The following is a 12,200-nucleotide window of genomic DNA, read 5'->3' on the forward strand; positions in this document are numbered from 1 at the left end:
CAAGAAATTATACGGAGTATTGTTAGCGTCACCTATACTTTCCTTCATCTTCATCTTCGTTACAATAATCTCTGTACATTATTTTCCAATAAAATATATCAATGAGAATCTTCAATACATTACTGCAATACTTTCCTTCAACTCAGCTTCATATTTCGACTTCGTAGGCAGATTTTATGACGTTCTCGCAATGCAACGGTGCCAAGAGAAAATTGTTTGCAGAATGTGTAGTATAGAACTTATTGTGACTTACATCTCTGACAGAAATTTCATGACTGTCAACATTGTGACAGTCTCTTTAGAAAGTGTGAAAGTTAAAGTGTGTTTTACAATAAATGTCTGAGAGTTGGACTCTTTTGATTTTTCATTCGATGTGTGGTGTCGTTGTGTATGACAAATATAGTACATGTCTAAAGGTACAGTATTTTGTCAGTTAAAGACATTTTATTGACACGTGGATTGGCATTACGACTAAGCGTTTCTGTTAACTCAATTCGCATTAAATACGAATATTTTTCCGATCGGATATTTAATATGAACGTTGTTTCCATGGCCAATGTTTATTTTAATGTTGTGATCTTTTTTAAGGGTTCCTTAGACAAAGGTTGCAAACGGAAGTTAGTTATTAAAGGTCTGATGGTTGATCAGAACCATGAAAGATAGACAGTTCACATTTTCGTAGATTTCTTTATTTTTTATTATGTATGTAACGCCGCCAGTCTAACCAGTGTCACGAGTCTGACTCGCCCTTGACCGGCTTGGCTCATGTCTTGGAACGTTAAGATTTGTCATCTTAGACCAGGATTTCTGTCTAACTGTCACTTTCCCACTTCAATATCCGCAGAAAGACTGGTGATATGCCTATATAAAACATGTATTACATAAGATGAGTAAACCAAGCCTCTGATACCCCTATTGTGATTCATCTTTTTGTCTCCCAAATACAACATAAAGTAACGAAGGAACATCAACTTATTACCATTGGGGCAGATAACCAAAATTTTCTCATTACCAACGGTACATAATGCGGACCGCATTACCGAAATTCTTTTGTTGCGAATGTCGGTACAAAAATAATTACAACGCAAACTGTAACCCCAGTAATGATAAACGGAAATAAAATATATAATTTTGCAGGAAAGCCATCAAAATGTCTGTCAAAGCGAAAGTTGCGGGATCCCGGGCGGCGTGCCATGTCGACGCGAAATTACAATGACTACTAAAATGAAACAGCTCCACAGTTTTACAAGTACGTGGATGTAAAGTAGAACTGGATTGGCACCTACGTATATCATTTTGGGTCAGAGCAAAAATTGAGAACTTAAACTTGTTGAAGAAATAGCTTTAAAGGATCAAGTAATTAAGTAATTCCTAATTGTTTGTATAATTTTAGAAATATATAAGATCAATTTCAATTTGTTGGATATATTGTGGAACGCAAAAAAATGAAGATAATATTATGTCGTGATATACCATGACTCATAAGGTCACTCAAAAAAGAACTAAATAAAGATTGAAGATACATGAATGACGATCTCTACGTACAAGTAAAAGAAACTGCCTAAAACATTTCAGAATCATTGACTGGTTCACCTAACAATAACGTATTTAAGTTCTACCTATGTTTCAGTGATAGAATTTCTACCACCCTGGCTTTCAAAAGACAAGCCCCATCTAGTCCAACAGACATCCAGACTGCATTCACAATTTTCGCTTTGTGGGATACGACAAAGCCGACCACTATCTATTGTTAAATTTTTAACAGCCTTCCACCGTTTTAGCTGGTATTGTGAGCCTTTTTGTGGCGTTGTAATTCTGCGATTGTCCCTAATCTCGATGTCATGCTGTTTTTGAACATGTGTTATGAGCTTATTTACTTCACAACCTTTTAGTTAATATGTCGCACGAATTTGTTATCATTTGTGTCACAGTAGCTTTGTGGAATGATTTTGAAATTAGGTGAATGGGAATTATAATTTGAGTTTATTTGTTTGTAAGATTTTGAAGTACAAAATTTGGGATGATTCTTTTGAATTTGGACTGAAAACTTAGAAGACTATATCGTGACCTGGAAAATAAATACCACTAGATGCGATAAACTTTTGGGTTACTCAAAACATAAGGGCCAACAATCTAGATGTAATAGATTTTTGCTACTTATCTGTGATGTTTTCTGTAAACATATATTTTCTTGGAAATGAACAGATTATTATTATTATTATTTTAACATTGACAGAACAACTCAATTTTTCTTAAATAGACTAACGTTAGCACAATGTCTCTATCTATATCTGTATCTCTATCTAATAGTCTCTGTTGGTTGGTGTTTGGAAGATACCAACCAACAGAGACTATTCCAAGAATGTTTGCGAACATTGAATACGCGTTCTACATCCTTGTAATACATCTAGTCAATCGGCCTGCATGAAAGCCCTCGAGTGACGTTCGTTTGGCGAACTCTTGGCAATCAACAGACCTCGCCTGTACTGATTGGCTAAGCCTTTACGACAACTTGAGGCTGAACATGGATCGTTGATTTGATTGGTTAGGGAAATATAATATTTTAAGTTACATGAAAATTTTAATTACTTCAGAAGATTATGTCTGTTTGCAATGAGTTTAATACATAGACGTCGGATCTAAACAGACTCTCAGACTCAGATCTTGGTAGTATTTTGTAAATGAGTATCCTATTCACTTCTTTTTTATTTCTCCTAAACATCTCACTTAATTATCCTCACTTAGCTTAATTCTGATAAAACATATATACAACATCATAATCCACAACCTATATCATCCCACTGCTGGGCATAGGCCTCCCCTTCCTCGTGCCAATTTCTACGGTTCTGTGCTAGCCTCATCCAGATTCGAAACCTTTATGTCATCGACCCATCTTGCTTTGCCATATACAACATGGCAAAGGCATATTATACCTTACTTGGTCTCTATTTTTTTAATGAACTCTGAAAAATCTCAATTACCTGTTTTTTATTTCATCTCAAAGCTAATTTCATGCCAGCTATTGGACTACTACAAAGGCATGCTTCGTGGAATCAACGCATAATTGACTCCTGAAAATACTGAACTTATTTCTTGGCCATAATAGCCCAGATCGAGGCTGACAGGCGTTATTGGAGGAAGCTGATTTTGTTGAGAAGAATCATGTTTCTTAGCTTATATAATAATGTTATATGTGTACAAGGTGTAATAGATATAAAATAAATAGCTTTATATTTTCTTCCTTAGTTCCAATTTATTTTTCTAACCCTATTTTTCAAATCGTTACAGTCAATATTCATCCGTTGATAAGTTTAAATGTTAAAAAGACATTTGCTTTTAAGGCCAAAGAGAATGCTGAAAACCCAAATTTTTTTTGGAATATTAAAAATTTTCTAAATGGAAATATTCTAAGACATAATTGTTAATTTCTTTAAATACCCACAAGACTACTCATCCCATTTTCATCTTGCAGATAAAGTATTTTACATTTCGAAAAAACTTCCCGAGATGTGGCTTAGCCTGTATTAATGTAAGCCCGACGCTTTCCCGCGTCGATGAAAAGGTATTAAGAGTTGTTTTTTTTGTTCCCATTGTCTGGCGTCTTAACAGAGTGGAGTAATTAAATATCTTTTTTGAGGTCGTATTACGGAGTTTAAATGAAGTGGATAGAGCAACAAAAGACTTAGTTCTTACAATGTTTATTTATGAAATTGTAGAGATGATGAGTTGTGGAAATGAGGGTAAGAAAAAGGATAGCAATGAATTCTTGCTGTAGAGGTCCGCTGTTACTCCATAATAAATAAATAAATGCGGACAACATCACATACATTGTTCTGAACCCAAAGTAAGTTGCTAAAGCACTTGTGTTATGGAATTCAGATACAACGAAGGTACCACAAACACCCAGACCCGAGACAATGTAGAAATGACAATTTTTACATTGACCCGACCGGGGATCGAACCCGGGACCTCAGAGCTAGCGACACCTTGAAACCGGTGCGTACGCCACTCGACCACGCAAGTCGCCATAACACGATAAAAATAACATCCAAATCTTAAATGAAGTAAGGTTTGGTCTTTAGTCACGCGAATTTATCGAGATTGCCCCACTAGTTTCGGATCCAACCAGAGTTTTTAATCATGGGCAAGGCGTCGATGTCGTCGCGTGTCGAATTCGTCGAATAACACCCGTGAGAAAAGCGTTGTATCATCTAAGTCCTTCCTACATTTTTTTTTAATCCAAGTCAGTCATAATATAATTATTTATCGTTCTCTACCAACATTTCTCGCTCATAACGACAAAAATCTGTTATTTCAGTAATTTAAAGAAATAATTTCAGTTCTAAACTATTTCTGCCATTCGTCACCATCCTACACAAATGTCCTTCCGAAGGTATTGCTAAAGGTCCTTGACCTCCTGAAATAAGGCTGTGCTTGACTGATTTATGTCTGCCATCAGTCAAGGGATCGATACAACCGATCCTTTTGCTTAAGATGTAGGCCTACAGTGTTACATAGTACTTAGGTCGCTAACAGCTGTATTCACGAATGAGGCTTTACTAAGTGACATTATTATGTCTCTACATTATATTATGTTGAAGAGTCAAAACTGTGTCAATTGCTTAAATGTTGGCTATACTTCAGAAAATTTTCTGTACTCGTTGTAAACCTTCATGGTATTATTCGATTATAATTATTTATCGTATTCATTCATTTGGGGAAAACTTAGAAAAAATAAATGAATTTGAAATCAAATTGACACTTTAACAAAATTTTCGATTACTTTTTTGAAGTGTATAATGGAGAACAACCGTTTATGGTGTGATAATTACATAATTTTCCTTTATTTTCAGGTATGGAGAATAGACATCAACTTATAAGAATGGATTGCAGCTTCTAATATTATTTTGGTAAGCATGCTTTTTTTCTCAAAAAAATATCTTATGTTCTAACTTAAAATCCTACTTACATATGATAAGTACAACATAATGATTCAGTTACTTACTTTGCAAGTTCAATTTTCGACAACTTCATTCTCGTATCTTTATAATACCAGCCTTTAAATGTTCCTTAGCTTAAATGCACGCATAGGGAAGGTTTGAGCATTGATCACCTGTCAACAATCAACTGATAAGCTTATTATTTCAACAGTTTTCTGTAGTACCATAGCAAATACAAACACATAACGTTCAAATTTATAACACTCCCATATTCGCATTAGTTAAAAATATAAACAAAATGATGACAAATCATAGTTATTATTGTTTTCAAATAGTATTACGATATTGCATGGACATTGATAGATGGTCATGACACACTGTATCGATATTTTCCATTCGCGCATAAGCTCCGGGTTTAAAACGTGCATGTCATCGTCCCAAACGATTTTATAACGTGAATAATTTAATAAAAGTAGTCTGGAAATGTGCTAATGGGCAAATTCTTGTATAGAGAAAAAGGAATATAATACTGAATAAGAATTCTTACTAGAATTAAGAAGATTTTTAACTTATATGGTTTGTGATTATTTATTTCACTATCTCAGGAAAATATCAAATAACTAGCTGTTGCCCGCGACTTCGTCCGCATGGTTAGGTTAGGTTAGGTTAGAAGATATAAGTTTGGAATTTTTGAACGGAAGATGAATAATTTTCTCTGTTTTTTCCACATTTTCCATTGTATCTTCGCTCCTATTAGTCGCAGCATGATGGTATATAGCCTAAAACCTTCCTCGGTGAATGGTCTATACAACACTATATATTTTTTCAATTTAAACCAGTAGTTCCTGAGATTAGCGCGTTCAAACAAACAAACAAACTCTTCAGCTTTATATATTAGTATAGAAGTATAGATTGTGGTATTGAGGGTACCGTACAAATAGAACAAAGAATAACCTTCTCACCCTTTCGTTGCGGAACCCGAAAACTAATGGAATGCTGAACTGGTAATGTTTAAGGGATAGATAAACAATCATCATTCGTATTCGATTTCATTCTATGATGTAATTCAGTTTTTAGCAAGATTTTCTTCATTGGCAGTCGCCTAAGACGAACTCGGGGAAGTACATGCTGTAAAATAGGAAATTCTTTTACGTATTGTTTAATATTATGGTTTTAAGACGTGGGATAGGAAATACGTCAATTGACACTTTAGAAGTAAAAAAAAAATATGCAATACACGATAAAAAAAATACCAGATAATACAGCAGCAAAGACCACTGAAACGCGATAAGTCACTTTCCAACTGGTTTCAGATTTCTTTATTGTTACATCATTATCTTCGCTTACCTTCGCCTGAAATGTCACTACTAATGTAATACACTAAAATTAACGTACAAAGTTATATAAAGACCTAAAGCACTTATCCCCCTCTCCTCCCCCCCTGATACATCGCCTTAAGTGATGAATAATATTGTCAAGACGTTGATGGATCGGGCTGGTATTAGTATTTTGATCAGCATGTAGTCAATAACTACTAAACTACATTATTGTAATAGATAAACGATCGGTTTAGTTGAATATTATGAATATGCTACCGCACTGGGTAATTTAATCCTTTTGCGGAGGTTTCATGAGAGAAAAGTCGATTGCACTAAGACAACCAGACTCAGGATAAGCATTCGTGGATCATATTCAAATGCTTGTCCTTCGCGGGGATTGACACGTCGCGCACATTGGGTTTGGCGTGGTGACCGTAACTATTCAGCTATCCATGCAGGCATTAGTATATTTCTATTCTTTTTTGCGAGAAGCAGTCTCAAATCAATCAAGACTTTTTCGTTTCTTCTTAATATCTTTTGTTGAAATGACAGATTTGGACGCTAATATAAAATCAAGTAATTGATTGTATCCTCTTGGCCCTCAAACTGCTGGACCTATTTTGATAAGATTTGGTATAGTCTGATTAAAATATGGGTAAAGTTGCATTGTGATGCGTAGCTTGTACTGTACGTTTTTGTTAATAATCGTGCAACAGATAAAATGCTTTGCAAATAAAAAAAATATATTTTATAAATAAAATTACATGTTTTAGCACCATTTTTACAGTATATTCATATTGTGTGAGTAAAAAAATATATACTAACAAAGGTTTTTTCATAAAACAGATGTATTTTCAGAATAAATTCAAGCATTCATTTCAAGCGCTACATCTATATCTATATACTAATATATAAAGCTGAAGAGTTTGTTTGTTTGAACACGCTAATCTCAAGAACTACTGGTCCAAATTGAAAAAATATTTTTGTGTTGAATAGAACATTCGTTGAGGAAGGCTTTAGGCTATAAACAATCATGTTGCGACTGATAGGAGCGAAGATACAAAGGAAAATGTAAAAAATGAGTGCAGTTATAAATCATAACTTATATCTTCTACCCACGGGGATGAAGTCGCGGGCAACAGCTAGTACTTGATATGTGACAAAAAATCTATTTAGTCATTCAGACAGATTTCCAAAACGTAGTGGGTACGTACTTTATATTTTATCTCGTGACCAAAAATTAAGGGGATAAAGTGATTTAAAATCTTGTGTGATGTCACTTACCAGTAAACTTTTTACTAGGCTCACTGCCTTTCACACTTTTCACAAACTTAAGTGACTTTAATCTTCCTTGCTTTTCAATGATGTGATAAAATGAAAATTAAATAAAATCAATATTTTTTTTAGAAATCTGTCTGACTGACCTAAACAGATTTATATTATTCTTCAAAGTTTTCGGCCCAAGACCCCATAGATTAGATTAGAATATTCTTTATTGTACAGCATGGAATTACAGCAGTGATTCTTAATACATACAATGTTAAGGTACAATGGCGGTCTTATCGCTAAAAGCGATATCTTCCAGACAACCTTTGGATGGACAGGAAAATTATCAGTATGTACAGAGGTAGGTGGTGCACTATTGTTAAAAACATGTAAAGGTATACATAACATAGAAATAAGAAATAAAATGAATACATAGTATACAATAATCAGATAATCAGTGTTTACCCCATGTCACCCAATCAGTCGATATCCTCATCCATCAAAAAACGACCACAATGAAGTCCGGAAGCAAATAGTTTTATAAGCTTTTTGCCTACTTTGGGTTCGAACCTTGAACCCAGAAGTCACGTTTATGACGTCACCATCATAAACAATATAATCATATAGGTGTGGTGACACGGTAATGGGGTTTTGTCACGTCAACGACAATCGGAGCAGTTTACATAGAAATGTATCGCAACATATTACAGTGAAAAGTGTAATAACTCGTGATATTTAAGTTAGCATGGTGATGCTTGCTTTGGGTCTAAAAGGAGTAATATTTAAAAAAACAGCGGGCAATTAGAGGCGGATGCTGTTGACACTGAGTTCCGTTAAAAGAGCTAAGCGAAACTTGCTGCGTTGCTTAATCTCACTTTTTATAGTGATCACAGTAATATATCACCTGAATCCGAATAATTCATTGTTTAGTTATGCTTTTTCATCACTTTCAAGGTCAAGGACAGACAAATAGACAGCGGACCTTAGTTCTTAGGTTCAGTTCTTACCCTATGGGTATGGAACCCTGGATAATAATGTCTACTGCTTATTTTATGGAGGCCTAGACCCGTCATCTAATGCCAAATTTTTACTTACTTCATTTTCAGTAGCTGGAGTTCTTAAGAAATTAATCAAAATACCGTATTAAACATAGCTAAACTAAGCATCCGACACCCACATTTTTAAACTCACCCATCCACATACAACCTACGGCAAGCGCAGTTTAACCTTCACTATCGGTCAAAACACGGACCATTTCAGCCATCAACATAATTTTCACCACACGAGTAAATCTGAAAAGGCTCATTCAATCCAATCGGTCCAACATAAAAGTAATAATATAATCAATCGATACTTTATACGGACCATTGAGTTTAATCTTCCGTACATCGACCGAATCAGAAATAACCCTCAATAAGCGGAAGCCAATAGTATACTCGAAGTTAAACAAAAATGAGTAGAGGTTGTGGGTCAAATTATGAAGCAAATATGAGTCAAGCTTCAAGAGTACTTACGAGTATAGGGTTATTACGAAATAAATAAATGAATAGGGATGATGACATTTTTTTTGTATAATAATGATTTAGTATTATTTAATTTGTCCCGCAAACATAAATTGACCAAATTACAGAGAATGAAACTTACGCGTGACGTCACGATTGAGTATAAATTTTACTCTATCGTTACGTCACAAGCCCCCTCTCCTAAACTTTAAAGCAGTTAATCTTTGTCAATTCTAGTTTTTCTGAAAAAGGAAAAAATACGTGTCTCATACTTTTTAATTATCTAACTGAGGGACTAATGAGATTTATTCTTTTTATACCCAGTCATCATGCCTGTTGTGTTTGTTTTGTTGTGAATTAATTAATTAGGTAGGTAATAGTTGTTGTTTTTATTTATTGATCTAGCGGTTGCTCGCTAGCGCCCGCTCGCTAAAAATCATCCTACATATGAACATAGATCATAAAATCAGATTGAATACGATGTGTTAATCCTGGTTATAAACTATCTGAACACCAAGTTTCGTCTAATTCTGTTCAGAGGTTTTTGCATGAAAGAGGAACAAACATCCATACATTGATATCGACTGCGTCGTGTTACTTCATGATTATAGACGGAGCTTATTTTATACCTTGAAGGTCAAAGTCCGTATATTACAAAGTCCAGCTAATAACTAATATGGGTCAAATAATTTTGACGCCATTAAATCAAAGAAACGCCTTTCAAACAGGAACGTACGAATGTGGGGAAATAATGAGCAGCTTGATAAATCTTGATTGATTGGAGTATGGCTTCCTGCGATTAGCACGAAGGGTTGTTTAATCGATAATTGACCTTAAGCCGTTAGTAATGAACTAGTATACTATGCTTACTGGTGATTGAATAGTACTTTTTTGTCAATACTGCTAATGAAGACTTCTTTTAAGAGAAGATTGATAATATAATTATTATTTATTTAAAAAATATTAACACATAAAATTTTAAAGGAGATTTATGAAGGTGCTTAATTCTTAAAGAAATCTCTTCCAGCAGAACTGCAAAAGAAGAAATACAGACATAGGGTTCAAATTTAGAGTATAACTAGCTGTTGCCCGCGACTTTGTCTGCGTGATTCTCAAGATGTGAAAAACTATGAAGTTTAATAATAACGATCATCTCAAAAATGTAATGCAATATTGAAAATGAAACACTTTTTATATTTTAAGCTTGCTTTTTTATTTCTAAATTACATATAATTAATCTTGAGCGGCCCAAAAAGACTATCAAATGTTTGAATCAAACACATTTCATCGTTTACGATACTATCCTGGTGTCAAATATTTCAGAGCTGTTTTAATGAATTTTTCTTATTTAATCCCAAAAAGAGGGGTTTATAACTTTGACATATCTGCCTGCCTGTCTGTCTGTCTGTGACATCATAGCTTCCGAACGAATTGAACTATTTTAATTTAAACGTGAATTATGTGCGAGTGTTCGTTTAGACATGTTAAATATGGGGGGGGGGGGGAGGTGCAAGTAGGAAAAAATAACAGAAGTGCTAAGACTGAGTTATACACTCAGTCTTAGCACTTCTGCTAAAAAATGTTTTACTTTCAAGGGTTTTCCATTTTCTAATTGGGTGGGTTATGATTTTCGAGCACGTCTGTTCTTGGGACGGCCTACACCTGAAATTGCTAGACGGATTATGACAGTGATTATGAGGTACCTATCATAAAATTATTATTGTACTGTAACCAAAGAGGTAAATCAGAACCATATTACTGAGGACCCGGTGTCCGTTCGTCAGTCTGTCACCTGGCTGTTTCTCAGGAACAGTGATAGCCAGACAGTTGTTATTTTCACACACGATGTTTTCTGACGATATAAAGAAGATGTCAAATTATTTTTGTGGACGGAGCTGGTGAAGTGAGAGTCGGGCTCGGTAACTGTGGATTTTATATAGTTTCAGAAGATATAAGATTTTGCAAAATTGCGCCCAGATAAACGGTTTCCTGAAACACGTTTGATTGCCCTCTTAATATTAAAACTGATCTTCCTCACAAACATTTGGACTATTTCTAAAATAAAAAAGGTGGGAAACGTGTTATCTTGACCCCCTGGTGTTTTGATCATGATTTGCCTTTAAATTGCTGATAAATAAATAGCGTGATAATAAAAAAAAACTATCAGGCACCCCTTTTTTTAAATTGACAATGACAAAAATCTAAAGTATAGGATATGTGTACAACAAAGCAAAATATGAACATAAAAGTGACTTCATGCGCATGAGTTCTATTCACTGTACCAATTTACAAAGAAAAATTACGTATTTTATTCGTTAACCTACCTGACGATCATTGAAGTAAAATACCGTCATCCCTACTGCATAAATGGAACTTAAATAAAGACTACATGAGGTTGGTTGTGAGGTTAGGCTGTCGATACCGACAACCAAAATGAATTTTCCAGACGTTGTATGACGGATGTAAGTGCTGATAGCTACACGCTATTATTGGCCTTATTGGGGAAATTTCCAAAAATATGTTCCTAATCCTCGTCGGCTTAGCTTTGGGATCTCAGAAACTCATTCAGTCTCGTTCTTTCCCCTGTTTTTACCAGGCTACGAAAGAAGAAAATTTTAAATAAGTAGAGATTACAAAAAATTGTTAAAGGATTTTTTGGAAGGACCACGTGTGGTGTTACGAGAGCGGATAGAGTAATAAATGAGTATATAAGGGGAAGTTTGAAAGTGGCACCGGTTACAGAGAAACTACGTGGTAATCGGCTGTCATGGTATGGGCATGTTATGCGGAGGAATGAAAATCATGTGGTAAGGAAGGCGTTAAGCATGGATGTGGATGGATATAGGGGAAGAGGACGACCAAAGAAACGATGGATGGATTGTGTGAAAGACGATATGGCTGTAAAGAGTGTTCCTTGTGAGATGACGGCCGATAGGAAGGTGTGGAAGAAAATGACATGTTGCGCCGACCCCAAATAAAATAATTGGGATAAGGGCAGGGGAATGATGATGACCACGTGTGCGGTCTCTGTAATGGCGGATGTAGACCGATCAAATCGTTAAAATGTTGAAAAATCAGGTATCAGTGGACATTGTTCTATCGATAGATACATAATGTCAAAAACCGTCTAGCGTACGGTCTTATTCATTGATAGCTTTGGTCGTACAGATCTT

Source organism: Trichoplusia ni, chromosome 13 (genome assembly GCF_003590095.1).
Source record: "Trichoplusia ni isolate ovarian cell line Hi5 chromosome 13, tn1, whole genome shotgun sequence".
NCBI classification, from domain to species: Eukaryota; Metazoa; Arthropoda; class Insecta; order Lepidoptera; family Noctuidae; genus Trichoplusia; species Trichoplusia ni.